This window comes from Pongo pygmaeus, chromosome 9 (genome assembly GCF_028885625.2).
Source record: "Pongo pygmaeus isolate AG05252 chromosome 9, NHGRI_mPonPyg2-v2.0_pri, whole genome shotgun sequence".
NCBI classification, from domain to species: domain Eukaryota; kingdom Metazoa; phylum Chordata; class Mammalia; order Primates; family Hominidae; genus Pongo; species Pongo pygmaeus.
Window position 1 is genome coordinate 66,658,456 of NC_072382.2, and position 14,867 is coordinate 66,673,322.

The 14,867-nt window shown below is 43.8% G+C and overlaps 1 non-coding gene across 1 annotated transcript; it reads right to left on the minus strand.

Annotated features, from left to right (window-relative positions):
• Positions 1-7,377: 7,377 nt before the first annotated feature.
• LOC129009089 (U6 spliceosomal RNA) lies at positions 7,378-7,482 on the minus strand. Its single transcript, XR_008492633.1, has one exon. It is a non-coding gene; the product is annotated as a U6 spliceosomal RNA (small nuclear RNA).
• Between the last annotated feature and the right edge of the window lie 7,385 nt (positions 7,483-14,867).

The following is a 14,867-nucleotide window of genomic DNA, read 5'->3' on the forward strand; positions in this document are numbered from 1 at the left end:
AGCCTGGGCAACAGAGAGAGACTTCCTCTCAAAAAAAAAGGGAGAGAATTAGGGCCTTGCATTGGCCTAAGGGAATGTTGTGACCGGTTTGATCTATCCAGACCATTCAAACATCCTCCATATCAGCAATAAGGCTGTTCTGCTTTCTTATCTCATTTGTGTATTCACTGGAGTAGCACTTTTAATCTCCTTCAAGAACTTTTCCCTTGCATTTACAACTTAGCTAACTAATTTTCAGCCTGTGCCAGCTTTCGACATGCCTTCCTAAGTAAGCTTAATTATTTCTAGCTTTTGAGAATGAGAGATGTGTGACTCTTTCTTTCATTTGAACACTTAGAGGCCACTGTAGGGTTCCAACTGGCCTAATTTTAGTATTTTTGTGTCTCAGGAAATGAGGAGGTTGCAGTAGAGAGAGAGAGACAGGGGAACACCCAGTCCATGCAGTAGTCAGAACACACACAACATTTATAGATTAAATTCACCATCTTGTATGGGCATGGTTTGTGGCACCCCGAAACAATTACAGTTGTAACATCAAAGATCAGAGATCAACATAATAGATATAATAATAATGAAAAAGTTTGAAATTTTGCAAAAATTACTAAAATATGACAAAGAAACACGAAATGAGCAGATGCTGTTGGAAAAATGGCCTGATAGACTTGCTAAATATAGAGTTACCACAAACCTTCAATTTGTAAAAATGCAGTGTTTGGCTGGGCACAATGGCTCATGCCTGTAATCCCAGCATTTTGGGAAGCTGAGGCAGGTGAATCACTTGAGGCCAAGAGTTAGAGATCAGACTGGGCAAAATGGCAAAAAACCGTATCTACTAAAAATACAAAAAATTAGTGGGATGTGGTGGTACACACCTGTAATCTCAGCTACTCAGGAGGCTGAGGCAGAAGAATCACTTGAACCTGGGAAGTGGAGGCTGCAGTGAGCCAAGATCACTCCACTGCACTCCAGCCTGAGCAACAGAGCGAGACTCTGTCTCAAAAAATAAAAAAATAAAATAAAGAAGACGTCCAAGCACAGGGGGCCCCATTTTATAACAAAACCAGTCCCTGCTTATCTGTGGTTTCACTTTCTGCAGTTTCAGTTACCTGGGGTCTGAAAAATAAAAATTTTTTTAATGAAGTATTTGCAAAGCCTGATGAAGCAGAGCAATAAAATGAGATATGCCTGAGTTTTACATTTTGTTTTTCCTTTTTAATGTTTTTAATTTTAATTTTTTGATTGTTTTAATTTAAAAAAATGTTTTTTGAGACAGAGTCTTGCTCTGTTGCCCAGGTTGGAGTGCAGGGTACCATCTTAGGTCACTGCAGCTTTCACCTCCCAGGCTCAAGTGAGTCTCCTGCCTCAGTCTCCCCAGTAGCTGGGATTACAGGCATGCGCCACCACACCTGGCTAATTTTTGTATTTTTAGTAGAGATGGGGTTTCACCATGTTGGCCAGGCTGATCCCAAGCTCCTGACCTCAGGTGATCCGCCTGCCTCAGCCTCCCAAACTGCTAGGATTACAGGCGTGAACCACTGTGCCCAACCTTAATTTTTAATTATACTTTTCTATTTCACAATCTAATCCCAAGATGTGCCTGTGTTTTTTAAGGTGTTCTACATCTACATTTATAAATGAGACTGGTCCATAGTTTTCCTGCTGTATGATGTAAAATTTTGGCTTTATGAAACACTGGGATGTTTATCTATCCTTTGGAATATGAGTATGATTGATTACCTGAATGTTTGAAAGAAGTTGCTCGTTAACCTATCTAGTTTTAGCTTAGGTCCTTAAGCATATCTTTTGACAGCTTTTATCCATGATTATTTATCTGTTTAGATTTTGAGTCCCAATTGGTAATTTTATATTTCCTCAAATATTATCTATTTCATTCAGATTTTATATTGTATTAGTATTGGGTTGGGCAAGGTATTCCCTTGTAATTCTCATTTCCTCTATACTGATGGCTATAAACCCTTTCTCACTCCTGATGTGTATATTTATGCCATTTCTTTTTTAGTTTGTTTTGTTAGCTAGTGGTTCATCAAATTTGTTGCTTGCTTCTTGCCAAATAACCAGATCTTAGAGTTATTCATCAACTATATTGTCTTAAATTTTTTTTTTTTTTTTTTTGAGACGGGATTTCCCTCTTGTCATCTAGGCTGGAGTGCAATGGCGCAATCTCGGCTCACTGCAACCTCCACCTCCCAGGTTCAAGTGATTCTCCTGCCTCAGCCTCCCAAGTAGCTGGGATTACAGGTGCCTGCCACCATGCCTGGCTAATTTTTATATTTTTAGTAGAGACAGGGTTTCACCATGTTGGCCAGACTGGTCTCGAACTTCTGACCTCATGATCCGCCCACCTCGGTCTCCCAAAGTCTGGGATTACAGGCGTGAGCCACCGCGCCTGGCCCCCAAAATTTTTTTTTTAGAGACAGAGTCTTTCCCTGTCGCCCAGGCTGGAGTGCAGTGGTGTGATCATAGCTGACTATAATCTCCAGTTCCTGGGCTCAAGTGACCCTCCTGCCTCAGCCTCTGAGCAGCTGGAACTACAGGCATGCACCACCATGCCTGGCTAATTTTGTTGTTGTTGTTGTAGAGACAAGGTCTTGCTATGTTACCTGGGCCAGTCTTGAACTCCTGGCCTCAAATGATCCTCCTCCCTCGGCCTCCCAAAGCACTGGCATTACAGGCATGAGCCACCACACCTGGCCAATTATATTGTTTTTCTGGTTTTGAAATAATTCAGTTTGCTTTTATCCTTAATTTTTTCCTTTTGCTTTCTTAGGTTTTGCCTTACTGTGACATTTTCCCCTTTTAATTTCCTGCATTGTCTACTTTGTTAATGAACTTTTATTCTCACTAAGCAATAACAGTGTTTACAGCCATGCATTTTCTTGTGAATACTACTTTGGCTGCATTTCATAAGTAGTGTTTCATGAGTTATTTTAAAAATAGTCTATAGTTCTGTTTTTAAGCTTTGTATTGAAGTATGATACACATACAGAAAAGCAAACATATCAAAATACGTTCAGTTTGGTGAATATTCACAAATTCACCCATATTGAGAAACAGAACATTGCCAGTACCAATGATATAATTTGCAGGGCCTAGTGCAAAATGAAAATGCTCAGCCCTTTGGTCAAATATTATTAACAACTTTCAGTGGGGCGCAGTGGCTCACTCCTGTAATCCCAGAACTTTGGGAGGCCAAGGCAGGTGGATCACCCGAGGTCAGGAGTTCGAGACCAGCCTGGCCAACATGGTGAAACACCATCTCTACTAAAAATACAAAAATTAGCCGGGCATGGTGGCACATGCCTGTAATCCCAGCTACTTGGGAGGCTGAGGCAAGAGAATCACTTGAACCCGGGAGGCGGAGGTTGCAGTGAGCCAAGATCACTCCATTGCACTCCAGCCTGAGCAATAGAATGAGACTCCATCTCAAAAAATAATAATAATAATAATTTTGAAATGGTGACAGCAGAGTGTTAGCCAAACGCTGAGCCTAAGTGCAGGGCTCATGCTCATGTGCTTGTGCACATGCTCATGAAGCTGGTTGGCCCTGGCAACTCACCCTTGGGCTTCCTTCTACTCCCTAACTCGGCCTCCCTACCAAGTGTAACCACTACCTGACTTCAAATGGCAGAGAATTGTTAGTCTGTATGCTTGTGTCTAGTTTCTTTTGCTTAGCATTATGTTTGTGAGGATCATTCATACTTCTATGTGTAATTGAAGAGCATACATTCTCATTGTTATATAGTTTAAAATAGTCCAGCCAGTCGCAGTGGCTCACCCCTGTAATCCCAGCAATTTGGGAGGCTGAGGCGGGCAGACTGCTTAAGGTCAGGAGTTTGAGAGCAGCCTGGCCAACATGATGAAACCCCATCTCTACTAAAAATACAAAACTTAGCCTGGCATGGTGGCACACACCTGTAGTCTCAGCTAGTTGGGAGGCTGAGACACAAGAATTGCTTGAGCCCGGGAGGCGGAGGGTGCAGTGAGCTGAGATCACACCATTGCACGCCACCCTGGGCAACAGGGCAAGACTCCATCTCAAAAAAAAAACAAAAGTCTGTAATTCAGTTTTGGTTTGTCACTGATTAAAGAGTTGTTTAGAACTTAAAAATTTCTCCAAGAGGTTGACTTCCTCAGGCTAAGGACCAACTTCCTAGTTTCAGGGGTGGAGCTAGAAACAGATTGGTTTTCTTTGAATGAGTGGGTCTTTACTCATAGAATAACAGTATGGGTAAGAAACTAGCAAGCTTTATTTTCTCCTCCTGGTCTTCTGATACTCAATGAGGAAGAGAAGAGCCAGTGAGGGTAGTTAAGGATAACAGGTTTTTCCTCTCCAGGCAAAGTATAATAGCACACACTATGGAGATAGGGGCTGAAGTTGTTTTGTCACCTGTGAGTTCTCAAGGAAACTGGGAAGAAATTGGCTCCTTCTTTATCAAGTCAAGGGAGGCACAGCGCTTCTTTCATGGATCTGAACAGGGGCAAGGTCCTTGTGCATGTCCACTACCTCGCTGTCCTGGAGAAGTGGCCAGTGGGTCCTTTCTGTTTATGGGTACAGCTGGGTGGAGTCCTGACAGTGAGAATAGTTGGATATTCAGAGGATAAAGATTAGTAACCCAAACAAGAAGTCTACCCATCCTTAAAGAAAACATTGCTGCAGAGTGAGACTCCGTCTCAAAAAAAAAAAAAATGTTGCTAAAAACGAATCCTACTTTTCCACTTCAAACCTAACATTGGAGCCTAAATTCAAACTACTTTATTGTAATCAACTATATGAGCGTTATATTTAAGAACTGTAATTCGAATTTGATGACCAACGATAGAAAATCTTTTTCAAAGTGTTATTTGCTTGAGGTGGAAGCCTTGTCATTTTGTTTGTTTCTTTAAAATAAATAATAATTTTGTTTACTCAAAAACAGATCAGGCCAGGCACAGTGGCTTACGCCTGTAATCCCAACACTTTGGAAGGCTAAGGTAGGAGGATCATTTGGGCCCAGGAGTTCGAGACCAGCCTGAGCAACATGGTGAGAACTTGTCTCTAAAAAAATTTTTTTAATTAGCCTGTCATGGTGGCATGAACCTGTGGTCCCAGCTATTCAGGAGACTGGGGGAAGATCACTTGAGCCCAGGAGGTGGAGGCTGCAGTGAGCCGGGTTTGTGCCACTGCACTTCAGCCTGGGTGACAGAGTGAGACCCTGTGTCAAAAAAATAAAAATAAAAAATAAAATAGATCATAAAAAGCTTATAACACAGAATTCAAAAGGCATAAAAAAGAATAGAGTGAAAAGTAAGTCTCCCTCTCACTCCTAGCTCCCACCCATTCCCCAGAGGCAACTCCAGGTTTCTTGTATATCCTATCAGAAATAATCTATGTAAATATATGTAATTTTTCAAATGTTTTTATAAGAAAGTATAGCATATTATGCATACTGTTCTGCTCCCTTATTTTTCACTTAATATTTATTGGAGATTGTTTCATATTAATGCATATAGAACTTCCTCATTCTTTTTTTTTTTTTTGAGATGGAGTCTCGCTCTGTCACCAGACTGGAGTGCAGTGGTGCGATTTCGGCTCACTGCAAACTCCACCTCCCGAGTAGCTGGGACTACAGGCACCCACCACGACGCCCAACTAATTTTTTGTGTTTTTAGTAGAGACGGGGTTTCACCATGTTAGCCAGGATGGAAACTGCCTCATTCTTTTGAAAGGCTGCATAATATTCATAGTTTGGATGATGAGCCATACTTTTTTTGAAAATGTTTTTCTTTTCTTAACAGCTTTTTTAAAGGTAAATTTACATACCATAAAATTCACCTACTTTAAGTATACAGTTCAGTGATTTGTAGTGAATTCATAGAGTTATGCAGCCATCACCACAATCAAGTTTTAGAACACTGCTCTCACCCCAGTTTTCTTCTTCCCATAATTTATCTTTTAATCATTTAATCAAACTGTTTTTCCTTTCCAGTAATTTGTTTTAACCTTTCCTGAGGTTGTGATTCTTTGTTTTGTAAACTGGGTAGGTTTTGGAGTGGTAGAGATGTGTCAGGAGCGCACCTCGAACCTCATACAGTGCTGATCTTCTCTATTAAACAGTAACTATTGTTCTTTTCATTCAGTTGAAAAAATTGCTGTGAATTTACAGATTGTGGTACAGCACATCCTGAACATTCTGCCAGGGAGCTGCTTGCTCTCCCTCCTTCTTTCGCTCTGCATACTATGATAATCAAAATAAGCAGAGTTTTAAAGATGATAGACAGGTTGGAGAAGATGGACGAGCATCTATCTGCTCTGTCCTTCCAGAAGATGGCTGATTGTGATAAGCATTAGCTAAGTTACAATGGCTACAGACTGCCCTGGGAGAAGTGAGAAGCAGAGGAAAGTGACCTCCCCAAATTTGCTAGTACCCCATCTTGGACAGGCGCTTACCCTTCATTTAGCAGATTATCCCCAAGGCTAATGAGGGAGTATGTGTGACTCCTTCTACCATAGCCCATGGCTATACATACCTGCAATGGAACAGGGGGCACCAGGAGATATACCTGCAATGGAACAGGGGGCACCAGGAGACATACCTGCAATGGAACAGGGGGCACCAGGAGACATACCTGCAGTGGAACAGGGGGCACCAGGAGACATACCTGCAGAAGAATAGGTGGCAGCAGTGCCATCACATGTTCTAGAATGTGAAAGTATGTTCAGATCGTCCATTGCTGTGGTTTTTGCATTTCTTTGAATGGGCTGTCAGTTCTACTCATTATTTTTTTGCCTGATATAAGGTTGTCCATAGTTAGTACTCCAGAACAGGAAATATCACACTAAAATATACAGGGTAAGTAAAAATTATTTTCTCTGATATTGTTCTTCCAAAATTAGTACATTTTTTGTTTTTCTCAGGCCTTTTTTTCTCCTCAGTTCTAATATCACAGCTATGTACCTACCTGTTAGGGACATAACTATAGCTGCATGGTGTTGTGTACCTGTAGTTCTTCCCTACTGTTAATCTACAGTCTTATTTATGTTTCATTTTCTTCTTTCTTTTTACTTATTTATTTATTTGAGATGGAGTCTCACATTGTTGCCTAGGCTGGAATGCAGTGGCGTGATCTGGGCTCCCTGAAACCTCCGCCTCCCAGGTTCAAGTGATTCTCCTGCCTCAGCCTCCGGAGTAGCTGGAATTACAGGCACCTGCCACCACGCCCCGCTAATTTTTTGTATTTTTAGTAGAGACGGGGTTTCACCATGTTGGCCAGGCTGGTCTCGAACTCCTGACCTCGTGATCCACCCATCTTAGCCTTCCCAAGTGCTGGGATTACAGGTGTGAGCCACTGCACCTGGCCCCTTTATTTTTATTTTTTAAAAGTATGGAAGGCTTCATGAATGTGCATGTCATCCTTACACAGGCGCCATGCTAATCTCTATATCATTCCAATTTTTACTATATGTGCTGCTGCAGTGAGCACAAATTTTTACCTTCCAAATGAGTAATTCTCCAATCAAAATTTAAGTAGATGAATCCTGTTCTCTTCTATCTCAACAGGAAAGAGAGGAGAACAAATTGCTGATCAAAACAGGGCCCTAGGGGAAAATGTAGGAAGGGCTTACATGCTTTCTCTGGTCCTGGCTCCTAGCAGTTATATGAGACACACCCAGGTTGTTCAGGAGAAAAATGTATCTGCACAAGGAAGTCACTGCCTGGTCAACCCGAGTTCTCCCTGAGGTGGTGCTCCCCTCCTGCTGGGAAGGACTCTTGTGACTCAACTTGCAGAGAGGAGATGACTGTCTAGCCAACACATCTATGTGCTCAGATATTTAAATTTAGGGGCCAGAAAGAAGAGGAGCCAGGGGAAATCTCTGTAGAAGGTTGAAATGTCAATGGGCCATTGGATACAGACGCACTTGCTAGAGCTGTCATGTGAAGGGAGTCCTCAGGGTGTCTTTCCATGAACTCATCTCTGAGAAGAGCCTGACCACTGTTTCCCAGGGGCCTGCATGTCTGTGATGTGACTTTTCTGAAGATTCCCTTTCTCTTGAAGGAGATCAAACTCTAACACCTGTGAACGCATGGGTGCGTGGAGAGCCAGAACAGAGACTGGATTTCCCCTTCAGAAGGGCTTCCTTGTCCCTGGGCCAGCCTGGACTAGGCCAGCGACCCTGAACTCTCAAGGCTAGGATGGCTGTGCCCTAGTTTCCTATTGCTGTTGCAAAAAATTACCACACATTTGTGGTTTAAAACAACAAAAAATTATTACAGTTCTGGAGGTCCGAAATCAGAAATGAGTTGCACTGGATTAAAGTCAAGGTGTTAGCTGAGCATAGGAGCACACCCCTGAAGTCCTAGCTACTTGGGAAGCTGAGGCAGGAGGATCGCTGGAGCCCAGGAGTTGGAGTCCAGCCTAGGCAACATACTGACATGCCCCATCTCTTTAAAAAAAAAAAAAAGAGTCAAGGTGTTGGTTCCTTCTGGAGGCTCTGAGGGGAGGATCTGTTTCCTTGACTTTTTCAGCTCCTAGTGGCCTCCTCTATTCCTTAGCTTGTGGCCCCTTCCTCTGTCTTCAAAGCACATCACTCCAACCTCTGCTGTGTCGCTGAACAATTGTCTCCTTGTCTCCTACTGCCTCCTTCTTATACAGCCATCATGATTACATTGGGCCCACCCAGATGATTCAGAATAGTCTCCCCATCTCAAGAACCTTAATCAACATCTGCAAAGTCCCTTTTGCCATATAAAATAAAATTCAGCTGGGTGCAGTGGCTCATGCCTGTAATCCCAGCACTTTGGGAGGCTGAGATGGGAGGATTCCTTGAAGACCAGGAGCTCAAGACCAGCCTGGGCAACGTAGTGAGACCCTGTCTCTACGAAAGGTTTTTCAAAAAATTAGCTGGAGGCTGGACACGGTGGCTTACGCCTGTAATCCCAGCACTTTGGGAGGCTGAGGCAGGTGGATCGGCCAGGAGTTTGAGACCAGCCTGGCAAACATGGCAAAAACCCATCTCTATGAAAAATACAAAAATTAGTCAGATGTGGTGGCATGTGCCTGTAGTCCCAGCTACTCCAGAGGCTGAGGCAGGAGAACCACTTGAACCTGGGAGGTGGAGTTTGCAGTGAGCTGAGATCATGCCACTGCACTACAGCCTGGGCAACAGAGCAAGACTGTCTCAAAAACAAACAAAAAAACAAACAAACAAAAAATTAACTGGGCATGTTAGTGTGCACCTATAGTCCCAGCTACTTAGGTGGCTGAGCCAGAGGATTGCTTGAGCCCGGGAGGTCAAGGCTGCAGTGATCTATGATCAAGCCACTGCACTTCAGCCTGGGTTATAGAGCAAGAATACACTGTCTCTAATCAAAAATAAAAATAAAATAAGATTCACAGCTTCTGGGGATTAGAATATGGACATATTTGGTGGGGGCATTATTTAGCCTACTACACCTTGCACCCAAGAGCAACCTACCCAGCAGCTTCCCACACAGTGCTGAGGTCTGGAAGAGCCTGGGGCAGTACAACTTTTCCCATGATTTATCTAAACAGCTCTCCATTAGGCTGTTTTCAAACTTTTGCTATTATGAGCAATGCTGCTCATATATCCTTAGGATACAGTATTAGAAGAAGAATTGCCAAATTAAAGGATATATGCACTTTAAATCTATTTTTGGCCGGGTGCAGTGGCTCACATCTATAATCCCAGCACTTTGGGAGACCGAGGTGGGAGGATCAATTGAGCCCAGCAGGTTTTGAGACCAGCTTGCCAACATGGTGAAACGCCATCTCTACCAAACATACAACAACAACAAAAAAAAATTAGCAGAGCTTGGTGGCATGTGCCAGTAGTCCCAGCTACTCAGGAGGCTGAGATGATAGGATGGTTTGAGCGCAGGAGGCAGAGGTTGCAGTGAGCCCAGATCACGCCATTACGCAGCAGCCTGGGAGGCAGAGCCTGACCCTGTCTCAGACAAAACAATCATTTTCCTGGTCAGGCATGGTGGCTCAAACCTGTGATCCCAGCATTTTGGGAAGCTGAGGCAGGAGGATGGCTTGAGCCCAGGAGATCGAGACCAAATACAAAAATTAGCTTGGTGTGATGGCAAATGCCTGTAATCCCATCTATTTGGGAGGCTGAGGCAGGAGAATCGCTTGAACCTGGGAAGTGGAGGTTGCAGTGAGTGGGGATTGCGCCACTGCACTCCAGCCTGGGCAACAGAGCGAGATTCCGTCTCAAAAAAAAAAAAAAAGAAAATTTAAAAATTAGCTGGGTGTGGTTGTTTGTGCCTATAGTCCCAGCCACTCAGGAGGATGAGGTGGGGAAATCACTTGAACTTGGGAGGTTGAGGCTGCAGGGAGCCATGATCGCACCACTGCACTCCAACCTGGACAATAAACTGTCTCAAAAAAACAAAACAAAACAAAACAAAAATCTATTTTCCTGCATCTTTGCCAAAAACATTATCAACTTTGTTGATATTTACCAATTTTATAGGTGAAAAATGGGATTTCATATAAGTTTTTTCTTTTTTTTTTTTTTTTTGAGATGGAGTCTCTCTCTCTGTCACCCAGGCTGGAGTGCAGTGGCACGATCTCGGCTCACTGCAAGCTCCACCTCCCAGGTTCACGCCATTCTCCTGCCTCAGACTCCCGAGTAGCTGGGACTACAGGCACCCGCCACCAGGCCCAGCTAATTTTTTTGTATTTTTAGTAGAGACAGAGTTTCACCATGTTAGCCAGGATGGTCTTGATCTCCTGACCTTGTGATCTGCCCGCCTTGGCCTCCCAAAGTGCTGGGATTACAGGCGTGAGCCACTGCACCCAGCCCAGTATAGGTTTTTTAAACTTTTCAAAACTTTTTGAAATAATTTTGGTATAGTTTTAATTATCAATTTATCTTATTATAAATGAGGTTATGCATTTTTTGATATGTTTAAACTGCCATTTCTGTATCTTTCCTGTGATTTATTGGTCCCTCATGCAACACTGTGTATCTGAAGACATAGTCAACAGTGGCAGGCCAGGCGTGGTGGCTCACGCCTGTAATCCCAACACTTTGAGAGGCCAAGGTGGGCAGATCACTTGAGGCCAGGAGTTTGAGACCAGTCTGGCCAACACGGCAAAACCTCGTCTCTACTAAAAATACAAAAATTAGCCGGGCATGGTGGCGCACGCCTGTAGTTCCAGCTACTCGGGAGGTTGAGGCATAAGAATCACTTGAACCCAGGAGGCAAAGGTTGCAGTGAGCAGAGATTGCACCACTGCACCCCAGCCTGTCTCAAATAAAAATAAAAATTAACAGTGGCAATCAGGCAAAAAAGTAGTGTCATAGGATTAAAGTAAAATAAAATAAAACAAATGAAAAAAAGCTCCTCTGAAGGGAGAATTCAGGGGCAGGAGAAGAGAGGAGTCACGGTAGGAATAAAAGACCCCTTGCTACCAGGCTGGATTTCAATAACTCTGAGTCCTGTGGAGTTTTGCTGGGATAAACATAGCCACAGTTTAGCAAGTCTGGAGGCCAGGAGAGGTGATCAAGGCAGAGTCAATCCTCAAGAACAATGTCAGAGCCCACTTATTAGACTTGGGTCCAAGGGAAGGGCAGCAATGGGGCTTCTATCCCAAGTTCTTGGACAAGAATTTGGCATTTATCCCATAAGTTTGGCATTTATTCCAAAATTTCTTGTCCAAGAACTTGGGATAGAATCTATTGACAGCCTATTGTCTCCAGTCGTGGTTGACACTGGAGCCCTGGACAGGGCTCTGCCTGTGGATGAGCAAGTGACTTTCCCTGTGGGGATGAAGGAAGGTGACCCTGTAGACCTTCTCCTAAGACTGTAGAAGGCATGCAGAATGGCAAATACTACAGCAGCCTGGCCTCGCCTTAGGACTGGGTTTAAGAGTGTGGAATGGGCCAGGTGCAGTGGCTCATGCCTGTAATCCCAGCACTTTGGGAGCCTGAGGCAGGTGGTGATCCAGGAGTTCAAGATCCAGGAGTTCAAGACCAGCCTGGCCAACATGGTGAAGCCCCATCTCTACGAATAATACAAAAATTAGCCAGGCGTGGTGGCACATGTCTGTATTCCCAGCTACTCAGGAGGCTGAGGCAGGAGAATTGCTAGAACCTGGGAGGCGGATATTACAGTGAGCCGAGATTGCGCCACTGCACTTCCAGCCTGGGCAACACAGCGATACTCCATCTCAGAAACAAAACAAAGTGTGGAATGTTGCTAGGAATGAGTGGCTGGGGCCAGAGACTCCTTAGGCCTGGCAGAGATTTGCCCTGGAAGTGCCTGTGTGAGAATGATTAGTTCTCAGCACCTTCTTGTCACAGGATTGCAACTGGCGTCTCAGGAAGCCAAATATGAGCTACTCCTGGAAGTATCATCTTGGTCAACACTGGCTATAAAACCAAAAGTGGCTGCTAGATTGTGCAAGGAGACAAAACTAGTCTGGTGAGAGCATTTCCTCTTTAGTGACGTCCCAATGACCTGAGGCTGTCAGGGTTCTTCTCATCACTTGCCTTCTTTTGACTGCCCCTATCAAGGCACAGCTGGCTCATTTGTCCCAGAAGGAAATGGTGAAGCAAGCAGATGGATTGCTCCCTGAACCTCCACAGCGCCTCCTGCTGGTGGTCGACCCCGAGGCCCACCATCCTGCCTTTAATTCATTAACCAGCTGCTTTCTTTTTGAAATACCCAAAGGTTCCACCAGCTTTCCAACAGTGAAGCCCACCTTTGTAGAAAAAAAAGAAGCGCTCCCACTTTTTCTGTTGCCCTTGCTTTTTCGGTTAAAAGAACATGAAGCGATTTCAGGATATTAGAAAAGCCCTAAGGCAGTGAGGAAACTTGCCTAATCAGTTCTAGCTGAATAAAACATCAGGTGAGTGTGGGAGCTGCCCTCAAGTGGGACCTACTGCGCTCCCAGGCCCCTCATCAGCACAAAAGCCCTGTCACTGGCTTGGAGTGAAGGTTTCCTATTTAAAAAGATACGCCAAACCCCTTGAGGCAGCAGAGATTTTTACGGCTTTGGGTTTTCTTTAGAATTTGCAGAATTTGTGTGAAGGGCACTGGCACTGAGTCTACACCCAGATTACAGCTGTTTCCCACATCTCTTTCCTAGGCTGGGGGGCTTTGGGGCAGATTAGTGATTAGGCTTGCGGGGGGCTTTTGTGTGCTGTGACCTGTGTGTGCCAGGGAACCCCTGCAGCAGTGAGGCAAAGTGGGAAGAAATCTGGAATTGACATTAGAGCTGGAATCTCATTTTCTTTCATCTTGTAAACCAAAACACGACCATGGCAGATCTCAATTGATTCGAGGTTTATTTTGCCAAGGCTGAGGACGTGCCTGGGAAAAAGAAACCCAAGTCACAATAGGATCTGTGACCCGTGTTTTTCCAAAGAGGATTTGGGGAACTTCAATATTTCAAGAGGTGTAAACCAAAAAGTATCTGAGATAGGTAACAATTAATTTAGAAATTTATGTTGCCAACGTTAAGGACGTGCACTTGGGAGACAGGTCTGTGCCTTTCTCCCAAGATGGTTTTGAGGGCTTCAATATTTAAAAGTGGGAAAAGCAGTCTGGACGGGAAAGATGGAGGGTATGGTCACATGACTGAATCCACATGTTGCAAGAGAAAAGGAGCAGGTAGGGGAATAGTCAATTATATATTCATCTTTGTAGAAGCTAAGGTGAACATAGAGTATCTCTGTGGAGATACTTAACTTTTTGTCTGTAGCTACCTGCTTAGGAACAAAAGGAAAAGTAGCTTCTTGGATAATTCAGCTTTCAGCTTAATATTTTTCTTTTGGCATAGTGAAATTAGGGTTCCAAGTTTTATTTTCCTTTCACAGAGGAAAGGGCAAGCAGGAGGGGAAGGAAAAAAAAAAAAAAGGAGGGTGGGTAGGCAATGAGGCAAGTGGTTACATTCTTGTGAGGCTCTGGTTAGAGTTCAGTGAGTCTATGTTTTACATGTAAAAAGAAAGGGGTAGAGGAAAAGTCAATTATGCATTAGTCTCATGCTCGGTCAATCCACATTTTTTATAAGATAAGGTGAGCTTGTGAAATTACAGCTGTTTGGGAACAAAAGAAAGGCCGTATTTTTGTTTTATTTTTGCTTTTTTGTTTGCATGACTCAGTTCCCAAGCTTTGGCATAGTGAATTTGAGGTCCCAAGATTCTATTTTTCTTTCACAGCCTGAATGCAGAAAAGTGAGCAGAAAAAGCTTTTGCCAGGCAATTTTAACTATTCATGCAATTATCCTGAATTTTGAGCATTCTTCATTCTCAGCAAGATTTTCTGTCCTTGCAGTTTAGCCGTGCTCTAGAAGCAAGACGAAACTCCTGTGGAGAATTGAGGAATCTCTCTGTACATCTCAAGACACGGGAGTTTGGAACTGGAGGGAACAGCTAGAAGTGCCCTGCTACTCTGCAAGACCTCCAGGAGTTACCGGGAAATTTAAATCCCCAGCTGTCTTAAAGGAGCCCATAATCTAACAAGAGATAATATATTCCCAAAACACAGGTCACACATCTGCAGCAAAAACAGAAGGGCTAATAGAAGTGCATGCCTCAGCAGGACAGGCTACATAATCTGTGGGGCTCCGGACAAAAATGAAAATACGCTACCTCTTGGTCAAAAGACAGGAAAAACATGCTTTTAAAGGTACACATAAAGCCAGACACAAAAGGACAAATATAATATGAGGTGCCTACAATAGTCAAATTTATAGAGACAGAAAATAGAATGGTGGCTGGGCACGGTGGCTCACGCCTGTAATCCTAGCACTTTGGGAGGCCAAGGCGGGCAGATCACTTGAGGTCAGGAGTTCGAGACCAGCCTGGACAACATGGCAAAACCCCGTCTCTA